At 37.9% G+C, this 15215-nt stretch overlaps 1 protein-coding gene across 4 annotated transcripts in view; it reads right to left on the reverse strand.

Annotated features, from left to right (window-relative positions):
- WWOX (WW domain containing oxidoreductase) overlaps window positions 1–15215 on the reverse strand; it is a 536552-nt gene that overhangs the window by 283868 nt on the left and 237469 nt on the right. The window lies entirely within an intron of this gene.

Raw genomic sequence — 15215 nt, forward strand, 5'->3', positions numbered from 1 at the left:
TTCTCTTTAACTTTGCAAAAAGCAGTCAAGCTTACCATAAACACAATTCTAACAACAACAGACTTGAAAAAGGAATGGACTATATTAAAATATAAGGGGAAACAGATTACTATCAGGACTTTTTTGTGTCATATTCTGCTTGGTTTATCCCCTGTTACTACTGGTACTATGTATTTGCATACAAGATTTGGCCCTTGTAAACGCACTTAAAACAATCACTTTAATACCAATAAAACTTCATTAATTACAGAACTTTTTTTTTTACCTGCCACAAAATGGTGACTTTTGTCCACTGTTCAGAAAAGTATTTATGCAAATACATTATATAGAGAAATCTCTTAGTTCAGAGATTACTTTGTTTTCTTAAAATGCTTTTTTTTATCATAAGGCATTGCCAACAAAACTGATGAAAGTACTTTTTTGCATTAACAAAGAGACTGGAACTCTGTAGAATTGGGTGTGAGGGCTTAGGGATTGGGGGGGGGCTCTTACAGTTTACTGTTTCAATAGGTGGCAAGAGTAGGCTGAATTTTATGTGCTTCAAAAGGCTATTCAACTGCATAAAGTTACAGACATGCATCCATATCTTGGGTCTTTTGTGATGAAACCATCATCACAGGAGCTGGCAGTAACCGTGCCAGTTATTTTAGGCTTACACTCACATTACTCTGCACAACCTCTTTCATTTGATTCTAGTCTCTTTTCTGTATAAGCAGAAATCTACATATGTACTAAATAGAAAAGCCAAGTGGGAAGTATTTGTGTTCTTGTGTACATGCATTCCCTTCCTTGCCCATGCAGCAATACTACCCAATCCTCCAAAATCTCTAGATAACTCACAGCACAAAAACACGATATTACTCTGTATCCGCATTTTTTTTTTCTGCAGGAAATCCTTACCCTGCATATACCCAATGAAATAACACACCAAATCATGATACGAATGGCATGGTACATAATCACTTCACATCGTATCAATGACAGATACTGTTTCTTTGTCTGTTTCAAACATTTTGGTAGGAGCAGGTTCGCTGTTTGGCTAAAGTAGCCTTTCATTCTCTCTTCTCTCTTTCCTCTTTACAGGAGAGAAAGACAGCCCGGACAGGTCTGTGGCAGTAACACTTCGGTGCAGTCAGAAGGAAGGGGTTTATAGCCTAAGAGATTGCTCCGGAGGGCAGTGAAGAAGTTCCTATCTAAAACCAGGATCACCTGCCAATGATATCACTAATTTGTGAACAATAAGTTTGTTAAATGCCCAGTGGTGTTAATAACTCAAATGTCATCAGAGGCAGGTACTGAGAAAGAAGCTTCTCACCGAGACATACTAAATAGCTGTTCACCCTCGAGTCCCAGCTGTTACATGGTGTTACACTGATAATGGACATTGGGCATAAAGGAGCACTGCAGAACTAAAACTGCTATGTAAGGTACTTTTCCCTTATTTTCCTTGGTATGCACACACACACATACCCCCCCCACCCCCCAAATAAAAAAAAAAAAAATAAAAAGAGAGAGAGAGAAAGCAAAACCCACAACAAAGTTCAGAGTCCATATCTCTTCTGAGATTTGTGAGAGCAAGTAGACATGGTATGGAAACCCATTCCATAACCTTTCACCAACATAAAATTTACTGTGAATAAGGCCCTAAACCTCTACGCTCAGCTCTGATTTAAACCTCTGAAACCCAGCCTCCCAAGAACACTTCCATTCTAATAAATACCTCACCATGACATGATATGCTAATTACTTGGGGCTTAGGGGGAGCTTAAACAACCTATCCACAAGCAAACTCTACCACAACACTTGCTCGAGTGGCCACGACAGGATCTGGCCTAAAGTAAGTATTCTTATTTAGCAGGTTTAAGATGTTTTTTAAGTTAAAGACATGCCAGCCATCCGAGCTTCTCTTCCCCAAACACTACTGCTGAGGCAAAGAGCAAAGCAGGTTCGGTTTTCGAGACTGAAAATTTCTCTGTACTTTTCTACAGTATTCAAGACTTTATCAATGAGAAGAATTAATCTAACCCGTGGAAACGAGACTTCCTTCAAAACTCTAATGTTCTGTATCTTTTATTTTTAAATTGTGGCATTAATAATGGTCTCGGCAGCAAGTGGAGAAAATGTGTGAAATATATGCCCTCTTTATAGATTTCCTGTTTCTGCAATTTCACTTGAAAAATGGCAGTGCCCTGCCATCTGAAGTTTTCCGTTTGTTTAACTCCAAGCAAAAGACAATTAAACAACTTACAGTATATGGTCATGAGACTATAATTGCTCACCAGTGCTACTTGTTGTGTCAGCTGCCACAATGAGCAGCAGCATTTTAGTTTTACTAGCCTAGCAAGCCTGCCGGAGGTTACTGACTATGGCAATGGCCTCACGCTGAGAAGAAAGTATTTCATGAGCAAAAAAATTTCCACAGCATTCTTGAGGTGCTGAATCAGCACAGAGTAAAGTGAAGAGACTCCATGCTGGACAAGCGTCTAGAAGTACAGGGCATCTTCTAATCATTTTTTTCTTAGAAGCCAACAAATAAATATTTCATTATCTTTTTTATTTTCTCACACACTTCCTTACAATTCTCCCATTTTCTATAAACACTATTTTTCAAAATTCCTGTAAGCAAATTTATATCCTGAATCTATACATCTTAGGTTATCCTCTGCAACACAGGAGTTTTATGTAAGGAATGATGTATCAGTCTTCTAATAGGAAGTTATAAACACTAGAAGAATGGATGGTTTAGGTGAACGACAAAGAGAAATCTAGCCTTTCGGATCCTGCTTTGGGTAGAAATCATTCCCAAACCAAACTGACCAAAACGGTTCCCATCTGAGAGTTGTCCAATGCAGTTGTGTTTGCTCTTATGAAGACATTCTCAGAGTTAGCCCTATTTTGACAGTTATAGACAAGCGACCTGCAGGTCTGACAATCACAGACCAGTATCTGCTCTATCATTATACCCTCTACTATCGGCTGAAATAAGAAAAAATAACTTAGACCACCAATGCACATCCAAAACACTGTAGTTCTCAGTCTAGCACACTCTCAGGACTACCTGTTATCCACATCAAAGACAAAAAGCACATCATTAACATCATTCTCTGTAATGGCAATGCAAGGGAATTCATATTAATGGTTGCTTAAGAGTAATCATGGTAGACTCTTGGCATTAAGATGAGGAATATTAATTTTCCAGAACATAAAAGCATAAATGACACCTACATCTCTATGCAAAGCCGACAAAAATCAATTGCCTAAATGCAATTGAATTCAAGATTCTTGGTATACCAACACAGAGACAGAACTCTATATGATCAACAAGATGAACAGGAAAACTGTACTTCTAAGACCACGTGTCATTGTCTAGTGATTCTTTTGGGTTTTTTGGTATGCAAGAAAGTATCAGGGGTTTTAACGAATGCAAAAATAGAACACAAAGCATATGCAAAGTCATAATATAATACCTGGACAATGTGGCTTAAGAGTAAAAGAATGAAATAAATTAAAAGGGAGGAAAGAAAACAATTTAATATGATTATGACATTCGACTCTTACTAATATCTGTACTGGAGAGTAAAATAAGTTTTCACTTTCGGTTGAACAAAATTGTTTTCATAGGTACCTGATTTTTGACAATACAAATAAATAATTTCATATAACCTCATAATCATTACCAATGTGCAATGTGACTCTCTCAAATGCCAGAGCAGACTTCTCAACGTATTGTCTCTCACTGACCTCCAGATCAAGTTTGCTCAGTGTCTGACTAAAAGAATGTTCTTTGGTTTTGTTTCTGCTTTTCTAAATAACTGCTAGCTCTACAAATTCATTATGGAACTAGAATAAAATCCAATGCATTCTTCCATAGCTATGTTGGCTTAGCATCACCAAAGGAAATAAAACGCATTTTAGTTACTAAGGTGACCAGTTACAACAGTGATTCCACACAGGACTAAGATACAGTAAGATAAAAGCTGCCGGTTTTATGTGGTAATCCTTCTGCCTAGAAGTGTCTATTGAGAGACAGCATGCAGGAAAGAGCAGGAAGTAACATAATTTATTCAGCAAGAATACTATGGGGCACAAGTGCTGAAAAAAGGCTTACACATGCCCCTCCTGCCTAATTTTCCATTAAGCTAAAATGTACCCATGAATATTAAATTTTTATTCCATTTTTCATACTCTTGCCTGTTCCTCCTTCTCGTATTTATTTACTTAATTTAGAATTTACTTTTGCTGAATAAATAAATTAAAAGATGAGGAACCTTTAAACAGACAACAGGCTCGGGGAGTTTTGCTACTGGCAAAAGGAGAAATTGCTGCTCATGGATGTAATGAGCAATGCAGAAATCTGGCACCAACACAGAAATCTGGCAGAATTCCTGCATTTTAGAATCATGGGATATATGACTTCATTTTAGTGTATACAGGTTTTTCTTACCAAGTTGATTCTGCGGGTTTTTTTGCAGTTGGTTTTAGTTTCTTCTATCACCATGCCTCACTCAAACTATTACGAGTTCATCAGTAATAACCAAATGACATCTTCCCACCTCTTTTGTCAAAGTCAGTGAAGTGTTCAAATACACCAGCTTGTCAAAGCACATATACATCATAAGACAAACTAATTCCTCGGCATAATCCTAATAAAACTACGAAGTAAATTCAGTGTATTTTACTCAGTGGAGTAGGTAGTGAAATTTTCTTTCATCCTGGAAGACTTTGTTTTATAATTCTTTCATCTGGGATCCCAGGAAATGTTAAGATGTTAACTATCTGACAGAGTTCAAATCAGTGCCAAGTAGTTTATTATAGCACAGGTTTTATTCCCTGATTTCAGGGGACACGGACTTCTGATGAAAAAGGTGGAATAATTCTTGCCTCAGTGTGTAAAATCAAGATCAATTTAGTAACCCACTCCTCTAATACCGTATGTGCAAAGAAATAATTTAGACTCCTAGTTAATTTGAGTATTGAACTGAAATTCTGCAGCTGCTTTCTGCCAGTCCTGAAAACAGAAATTAATTTCAATGACCAAGTCGAATGGAGTGCTGCTCTGTCAGGTAATTAGTCATCGTCTTTTGCTACTCAGGGTCTATCACTGTGCTAATCCATACATAAACCCCAGTATTCCCCTAGTCACTCACAATCTAAAGAGCTGTTTAACTACCTATTTCTCCCATTCAATCCTACCCCAGATATCAGCTGCAAAATGAGCATTCTTTCATGTTTAGTTTTCTTCCTACTATTTACTGCCAGCAGAATTAATGCAACTGATTTACATTTTCTTTTTTCTGTTTGATCAAGTCTGCTGTTGATTAAGTAGAGCTTAAGGGAAAAAATTATACTCCTGCAGCTTTCCTACTTGACTTGCCAGTTTATTAATGAAAGAAGCAAGGATATTGATGGCCCAGAAACTACAAGTGCAGCAATTAAAGGGTATGTCCTTCCAAGCTTCTAATTAAAAAAGAGTTCTTTTGTATTAAAAGATATAGTTCAGTGTCATATTTATATCTAATTCTCACTTCTGCTGTTTTGCTTTTTTTCCTTTGTTTATTCTTTTTAAACAGAAATCTACTGGGAAAACTTAGATCAGACAGAATAAAGAAACTTTCCCTGACAACCATTTCTGGAAGCTTTGTTCCCAAACAACAGTCTTAATGATAAAACAACAAAAAGACCCCCCGCCCCCTAAATCCTTACAACAAGGAAATATCTGCTGATAAATACCACTCTGAAGGTAACCCTGTGTTATTTTTTCCTTGTGTACATTAGCAGAGTTTGTCCAACATCGGATTCAAGAAAATTGAAGATTTTTGATACAAGTCCTTTTGGACATATCAAGATAACCAGACCCTTCGCTCCTCCTAATACTTTCTTACTTAGTATCTGAATTCTAGATTCACTTTTGTCATGTGAGGTATCTATATGAACAATCTCATAGAGTTTCTTTCTGCTTCTTATCTAGTTTGATTTTGCAATTCCTCCTTCAGAAACATCTGAAGCCATAACACTGCCAATATTTTATTACTCTGCTGAGTCAGTCCCTGCACACTAATGGCATACCTTCAACATCAGAACTACAAACAAGACAAATAAACGACTCCTATTTCTGCCTAGGACTTTGGGTTTGTGGTGTGCAATTCATCTGAACACGTGCAACAGAAGTCTAACACGTTCTGGCTGAGGCAAACTTTGCATGCGTGCACAGACTGACTCTACAGCACCTGTGGAGTCAGTGCTATGGCCAGTCAGCACAAAGATCGACCTGCCTGCCCCACATCCAAAACACCCTGCACACAGCTCAAAGTACATCTCCATCTGCACACCAGTTACCTCTCCCAGATTCCTGCACAGCAATGTACTCCTCTCATTTAGTTACCAGATGTTTAGAAATCCCTGGGAAATTGGATTTAAAAATAGGTACGATATAAAAGTTATAATCTAGCATCCCATACAAGTAATGGCAGGTATTTAATGCATTGACAATGACTGTTCCCTCCACTAATGTTCAAGAGAGGAAGAGAAGTAAAACATCTTCCTCCTCCTGGCCTCTGTCCCTCAAAGCTGAGAACGGTGAGAACTGCTGTGATCAGATTAGGTAGGTAATCTTGTGTATTATCGGATTCCCAAGAGGCAGAGATAGGTGTGTGTTTAAGGACAGTAAGCTTTTCTTAAAAGAGGTACTAAAGTGAATCACAAAATTTCCCAGAGCTCCCAGCTGGACAAAACAGCAATAAACAAGAGCGATTCTTCCGTAGGGCTAACAGGGTTAGCGATGTTGCTCTCAGAGCAGCTTGTGTCATCCACAATACGACTGTCCACATTTCTCCTTGAGCCATCCCAGACATGCCGCTTTCTGTTTGCCTATTAATCTGAAAAAAACCTTGTGGACGAAGGGGGGTGCAGGGGGGGAAGTGGGAGTTGTTCTAACAGACCTTTTGCGATAGAAATTTCTCATCACTTCCAGTTTTAAGGTGACTTCATAGAAATGGTGACCCTCACCAGTACCACTTGAAAGACACAGAAGCTTTAATCTTTTTCAATGGAATCGGAAGAGCTCTTATCTCTCCTCTGACCCTTTTTCCCCTCTAGCCTTACACTCTTGGCACCATTGAAAAGTCAGAACCATTAAGTTGGTGTCAAGTGGCTGTGTTATTCATATTCTATTATAGTCAATGACAATTAACAGTGCCATTCAGAAAAGCCAAGTACTGTATTACACAATTGGAAAATTGATCTTATCTGAGGCTCAAAAAATCAGCAATGTTCAGACCTCAACTCCCAGGCAAAAAAGAAGAATAAAAGAAAATAAAAGGGGGAAGTACTGCCTGACCTCAGGACTGCATAGCAAACAGCCATGTGCAAGGCTCAGAAACAACTTGAAGAAGGGGCCAAATTTCTGTACGAATATAAGCTCTGATTTTTATCATCAAGCAAAATGATGTTAGAAAGAAGAGTAAAAATTCAACTGAATGCTAGATGATCACCTTCAAAGTTGTTATTGTAGGCAAAATGCAACATCTTACCATTGCTGACACATCAGAAAACCTCTGCGTGTGTCAATTCCAAGCTCTTTGCAGCACACGCCCACAGCAAGCGCCCCTGCACCTACAACATAATCTCCATTTCTAGTACGAGCACTGAGCATCTATTTTCATGAATGTTTTTCCCAGAAATGAGCACAGGCACATCTTTCTTCTCATGAATTACTGAATGGATCCAAAAGGAGAGGATTAACAAATAACTCCTTACTTTGGAAACGGAGAATGTTTTCCTGCGCCGGTGAATCTCAGCATTAACCACAGACCGGTACAATAGTTGCTTAGAGTTTAGTCTATCTGTTTGAAACCACAGGGGGAATTTTAGATAGCAAAACTCAGTCAGCTAGCTTGAATTTAACTAAAGCACCTGAGCTAAAACCTTTTCACACAAAGGATGCATCACAGAATCAGGAACAGCTCCAGCCCACCATCTCCCTCCTGATTTTTATACCTCGTCTCAGAGGGCACTGTTCCTCCATGCCACGTGCCTGTGGACACTTGCTTTTAGCACAGTCCAAAACCAGAGCAAGTCTTATTGAATCAGCAAGCCATTATGTCACTTATATTCCCCAATCAAGTACTGACTAACCCATACGAGTATGACATAACCTGACAAGTTCACATCACGGAGTAGGTTGCAAGATCTGTAGAGTCACTACTTCAGTTCAAGCACATAACTGAAATACTTTGCAATTAGATGGGAAAGAAAACCAAACCCCAAACAAGTATTCTTCATTTCAAATGCTGAGTCCTAAAAACTCAATGATTGCACAGACTGATGGAAGGAGTGTGCCATTACATGCAATCCTGCTTCCGACCGCTGTTTTCCACGCCAGGACCAGTGAAGTCCTTCCTGGACCTGGGCCTCTCTAAGATGTCCTGAGCCTCTGTGATGAATTTAGGTGTCTTTGGTTTTCCCCTCCCTTCATTCCAGGTATAAGGTATCTGTACTAAATACTGGAGAGTAAGGACTTCCATTACTTTGGAGACCCATGTTCAAATCCATTCTAGTGGAAAAAGACATAGTCCCAAATCTACCTTTGGTGCACTTGGAAGAGAACAGCTTGTATTCTACCAGATCTTTCACCTGATGCCAAGTTTTCCTGGGGAATCAGGAACAGACTGAGCACAGAAATCACCTTTGTCTGTTCATCATTTTACTTCACAGAATACAATAAGAAATCATCGGCTAGCTTCAGTTCTCTGGGAAAAGTCTCAGATTGTTGCCTTAATGAAAAACATAGAATAGGCACAAAGCCACTATAGTTATACTTAAAAATCAATACTCCCTATTGGTCTTATAATTTGTGTACCAAATATCTGCTTTAAAATGTGCACAAGCCTCAAAATAAAAGCTAGGGAGTTTATATCTTAGACTTTTAAACATTTTCTACATTTTCAATATTTGCAAAACAGTGGGAAATGCCATACAGGATTCTCTGCTTGGCAGTGAGAGTCTGTTCTATTTTTTATTTCTTTTATTGAGAGGTAGAATAAAATTCCTAAACTGCTCCAGTGCAATTAAAACTCCTTTTATTCATATAGTTACCTCTATGTCCACCATAAGCATTCCACAGTACTAATCCTTTTAGGCCCTGATCCAGCAAAGCACTTTACTGTGTCTTATTCTTAAAATTACAAGTCTCCCCACTGATTTCCATACAGTTATATTGGGGATGAACTTGGCCTACTAGAGCAAAAATAATGTTAAAAATACAGTTTAAAAAACAAGCAAGGAAATTGAAAGCCTAGGAGACTTCAATCTTTCTCTGTTTTAAAGTAAGGCATTACTAGTGTGCATTTGAGTACAGTCCAATAGTGGGTTATTTTTGTACAGTTAGGCCAATTCAGGTAAGGAGCCTCTTTGTATTAGAGATGCATTGATTTCAGATCTAGATGGTTTCAATAAGCTTCTTACACCCAAATGTTACAAGGACAGGGATATAAAAATGTCAATTACATAAATAAATCTGTAAGTATTGATAAATGCCCAAAATTAAATAAACCCACTTCACTCTAAGAGGCTTTGCAGCTGATACGGTTGTAAAACAATAAGAAAACCATCATAATTTGCATTTTTATAGCTACATTCATCAATAGCTCAAATATTTATCACAAACACCAACCCACTGCAGGCAGGCATTGTATGATGGTATAGCCCTGCTTTGACTACAAAGATACTGAATCGGGTGGACACTTGGCTACAACCAAAGCTTCTTAAACTGGTTTCAACAGTCATTGTCTTTGGCTACTTCGTTCTGCTTTGTTTTTGCTGGTGCAAGAATTTATATGAGCATGCAATGAACTGGATCAGGAAACTAATCTGGCTGAAATATAAACCATCAAAAAGTGCTGACTTTTATGAAGAGGGCGGCTCAGGGAAGCAGGAGCCTGAGACTGCTTAAGATAGCATTGCCCCAAAATAAATGTACATCAAACTGCATATCCTGAGGCTCAGGGCAGCAGCCACAAGCAGAACCACGGACTTCACCAATTTATCCACATAAGCCATGGGGGTATACTGGGATGAGAGCTACAAAAGGGATGGGGGACACTTCTTGAGTGGCTTCACAGAACAGCTTTTGATCGCTGTGAAAGGACAACAAAATTTAATTTGCCAAGGATGGCTAAATACCCCAAGCAAGATGACTCCACATGAAAGCATTTTCCAGTGACTTCCAGATTGTTTCTCCAGCCTTATCAGCCAGCCTTCCTAATTGGCTCTCAACGACATTTTTAAGTGTGTGCTTTACCACCATTTAAAGCAGTGCACATGAGAGCGACTGAATACATTAGGTAAATGAATTCCTGTGGATATTGTGAAGGGAATAATGCCCTCCTATTTGGTTTATCCTGTACTGCAATAAATGTGGGGTTTTTTTCAGTCAAGGTGCTGCAGTAACCCAAATGATAGTCATATTACACTTATAAAAGACAACTTTAAGAAAGATCTTACTGCAATAAAAGTGAGGCTTTTTTTTTTCCCCTTGGCATCCCAGCTTGCCATAGAAATGAGTGAGTTGCTGAATTTCTGCCAAGTAGAGATGGTTCAGCATGCTATTAGATTAGTCTGTTTATACAGAAACAGCCAAAATAGGAAACACACAGAAGCTATTAAAGATATTGTCCTGTGAGGGAAATATTTGAATGGTTTTGTTACTGCAACTGGGAAATAAGATATGAGTCAGTATTAATGTGATAAAGAAGTTAATGTGTTCTAAAGCAAACAGTTAGTTTCTTCAGCTTGTCTCTGAGTTGACAATAAAATAAATGTACAGACAATTATGTAGGGTTGGATGAGCCTGCAAGTAAGTGTATCCAGCTTAAAGCTCAGCGCTGCCAGTGGGTTAGAATTGAAACTCTGTTATCAAGTAATGATATGCTAACCCCAGGTAGTCTTCAAAGAAAATGGATGATTCAAAAAGCCATGCATCACTGAGCTGGTGGAAGAATGGTCAATAGTGTTTAAGCTATTTCAACTGGTCAAAGAGAATTTCAAAGAATAGTTCCTTTGCCTTGACCATTTTGCAATGGATTTCCTAAATTCTTTTCACTTTTCACATAGTCTAATGAAAAATAAAACCACCTTGGTTATTTCATTTCATTTCATTTTATTTTTAATCAGGGAAGTGGCCATATTTCATAGTGGATTTTACTGGCTTTTTAAAGAGCGAGGCAGCATAGAGAAATTTGCCTGTCCCATGTGTGACACTGAGCATTCATTCCTAAACATGGCCACACACAATCCTTATGCCCTGACCTCCTTCTTCCTCCCTCTTCCACATATTAACAAACCTAACTAATTCTTAAAGGGTTGAAATGCCTTAAAACTTCTAATGTAAAGTAAACAAAGGAAGAGGCTATTATATTGTATATTTTTATATATATATAAAAATATATATATATATAAATAAAAGGTGTATATATTTTCTCTGCAGTAACCCACTTCTCCTACAAACCCAAAGACCACATATACCATTCCTTAAGGGCCAACACATTTGACCAGTGAAGAAGAACAAGTCCGAAGCTAAATGACTCTCCCACTGAGAAATGCTCCTCTGCGGTATCTTCTTTTTTATGGTGAGAGTGCCCTGGGCCAAGCCAAGCATCTTCCCTGATGTTAGCTCACTTATTAGGACATGAGAAGAGGAGCAGCGTCTTAAAGCGCACATGGAAACTTACACTAGTCGATGCAGAATAAAATTTTGCAAGTACACAGAGGCATTTGATTAGCAGGATGCTCATGAATTCTACACCAGTGGCTCTTTTCCAGGGGGCTTTGAAAACTGGCCTCAAGTCATTGCGCCCATGTTACGTATACACAAAGATTAGGCACAGTATTTGGAAGAGGAAGCAGCTGCAGAAATTCTGTCAAGGTACCACAATTAAATACGTTTACATTGCAGAGACAAAAACCTGAAGGTGGTATAAGGATATTTACAGCAAAATTTAAGAACTCTGCAATAACTAGCAGCCAGATCTTGAAGTCAGGCTTTTCCCTGGAACACATCTACTCAAAACCAAGTCAAGCTGTTACATCAACAAGTCTAAAGACTGTTAGTGATTTTGAGGCCTTAGCTGAAATTTATCTCTGGGATAAGTATATCTCTCCATTCAACTCCACAGAAACCAGGCTTGTTTATTATTTCTTGAGCCTAATTCCTTACTTCAGGCAATAGGAAGCATAACTTATGTGTCCCCTGACACCAATCAGATAAGCACAATATTGTTGCCTTTATGCAGAGGACCCTCCAAAACTGAGGAGATGCCCAGCATTTTCCTTCCTCTGCCTGTTTTCCTTTGTCAACACGCAGTCCATTTCTAGATTGGGAATCTCTGTAGCTGGAGAATAAATCTGCAACATCGTTTCAGCATTTTGTGGCAATGTAATCCCTGCCTGAACAGTTTAGAGCATATATTGCTGTTCTATATATGTATTACTACATGTGTTTAAAGCATATATTGCTATTGTTTAGATAGAACACTGGAGTCTCTATAAACAAACAAATTCAATTTATTACTTGTGATTGTGCACTAAGCATCTGTGTTTTTAAAATGGCATAAGTTAAGAGCAGAGACATAGCAGTTACGCTGAAATGAAACAACAGACACAGGAAACGTAACGCGCCTTGAAGATGTATGGGAGGTTTAAAAATAGAGAACTTCCTTTTTCAGTGAAGGGACAAAGCAACAGAAAAGGGGACTAATCTGCTTGTCCTTGGAATTGGAAGAAAAAGAAGCTAAGTTTTACTGGCCACATGTCTTAAACCAAATGGATGTCTTTTAAACAAAAGCACTTCTCTTGCTTCGTTTCATTTTCAAACTGTAATGTCTGAACGAGACAACGGAAAAATTTAATCTCTAAAACATGAATGCTGAAAACAAATGCATTAGAAAATACCAAGCCAAAGCCATGTTGGTGACACAAATGTGAAAAATGGAATTGCAAGAAACTGTGCCAGAAATCTATTTCTAAAAATATGTCTTTACACTATTGATATTTATAAATTTGACATACTCTAAAATTTAGCTCACTAAAGATTATTTCTATGCAAATATGCATTTCTCAAACCCCATAAGCATGCGAAAAATCCAAAACACATTTCTTGAAAATCAATTTCTGTGCAGTACAAATGTATCAAGTTAGAGGCAGCATGCTGATAAATATTAAAAAGGTCTACATTGTGCAAAATGAAAACTTATAACAGGACACAGTAGTACAGTGCAGTATGTAGAGGTTCAGAGAGAACATGAAACAGCCCCACGGTTTCAAAAGGACTCTGTGGTCTGACATTAGTCATTTTGGTTCTGATAAAGGATGTTGTAGAAGGTGCTGCCCACATTATGCAAATCACTAACCACTTAATTTCCTTCCCAAGTGGTAAAGCTCAAGCGTTTTCCCTGAACATACAGTGCTCATTTTCTTGTAACTCTGTGGTTTCTTTTCAATAGCCTGTGAATGCCAGCAAGTGAGAAGATAGCAGTAAGCAACTAAGAGGTTACTCAATGATTCCAAAGGTTATAGGAGTGCTTTTTAGATACAGATCTGAACATAAATTCTAGACATCCACAAAGCATTTTTACTTCTAATAATACCCCATTAGCTGCTTCAATTTCAAAACGCTTGGATAAGTCTTTCTCTCTCTCTCTCCCCTGCCACCTCATATTCCAAGAATTAAATATAGTTCACTCCTGGGCCATTTCTAGCCTGAACTTCTCTTAAAAAGAGATTTTACTCTTCTAAAAGCAATAGACTACAAATTATGTGTTATTTTTCCAGCAGCTAATTTTGTGCTGGAAAATATTTCAGGTAGAAACTATTTTGATCTACAAACATAATCCAGTTTAATGATTTCTCCAAAAGTCTAGCTTCTTTTCCCTTAAAAATGTACTGTTTGCTGCTACAAAAATATATTTGGAAAAAATCTACATAAATCATAAACTAAATAAAACATAGCCAGTACTGAATGACCTTTCTGTAAAACAAAACCCAAAACATTTCTTCAAAGTATTGGTTAAAATGCAAAAACATAATCTTGGAAAAAGGCACCTAGAAAAACAGGAAATTGTCATCCTCAAACCTGTTCCTATAATTACTGACATTATCCAACATACATGGTTTCTAAGCAGATTCTTGTTACTTAAAACTAGAATACCCCTAACTTAACCAGTGCGCAAGACAATAAATTATTTTCTTGACAGAACAGTACCTGACACAAATTCTGAATGTTTCCCCTATACATATATTTGAGTTTTAAAAGAGACAGTTAACAACAGATGGTGTAACATGAATATTTCTATCCAAAGCAGCAGGACTTTATGAAGAGTCCCCATGAAACTGCTCCAAGCGAAAGACCCTCTTCCCTTCCCTTCGGAGGCTAAATATGAGAACTCAGATGTACTGTCTTTCAGTGGGCAATGAGCAATTACTATTATTATTATTGTAAAAATTCTAGCTGAATGTTAACACGCAGATTCAAAGTGCTATCAAAGAAACACTCTGTGCAACAACAGCTTATAAAGCACTTTCAAAATCCACTGGTCATAAGAAAAAAAAAATAAATCCACTGATCTTTTTTTTCAGCCGTTTCTTTGATACTGACAGTGTGTACGGATGTAATATTAATCACAATATACTGCACCCGGATGGCTAGAAAAAGATGCTCATTTAATGAATCAATTATATATTATAAAGCCAGCAATCTAAATAACTGTATGGCTGTTCCAGGTTGTGTGTGTGTTTGTGACGGAGAGAGAGGGAGGCAGGGAGGGAGGGAGGCAGACAGTGATAGTGAGGAGACAGATCCGCCTGTAAATGCAAACAAGGTAGTAGCACAGAGCAATATTATAGTGCTACTACAATTATAGTGCTACTGAATATGCACTCCATCCAAACTTGCTCATCTAGAGTTTGTTTGCATGTACAATATCAGAAAGGTTCATTGGAAGCATCCTTCAGAGAATTTGTTTCCTTACTGGCTTTAAATATCTCTAAATAGCACAGAAAACATGCTTTGCTTAGTAAAGATTTATTGAAGTGGCTCAATTTTCCCTCCCACTGTATTCTGCCAATATGGCATGAAAATACAGTCTTTCTTTAAATCCTGGCAGAAAGAAATACAAATGTAAACACCAAGCAAATAAAATTAAAGCATGAAAATAGTACCATCC

The sequence above is a fragment of the Haliaeetus albicilla genome, chromosome 10 (genome assembly GCF_947461875.1).
Source record: "Haliaeetus albicilla chromosome 10, bHalAlb1.1, whole genome shotgun sequence".
Lineage (NCBI taxonomy): Eukaryota > Metazoa > Chordata > Aves > Accipitriformes > Accipitridae > Haliaeetus > Haliaeetus albicilla.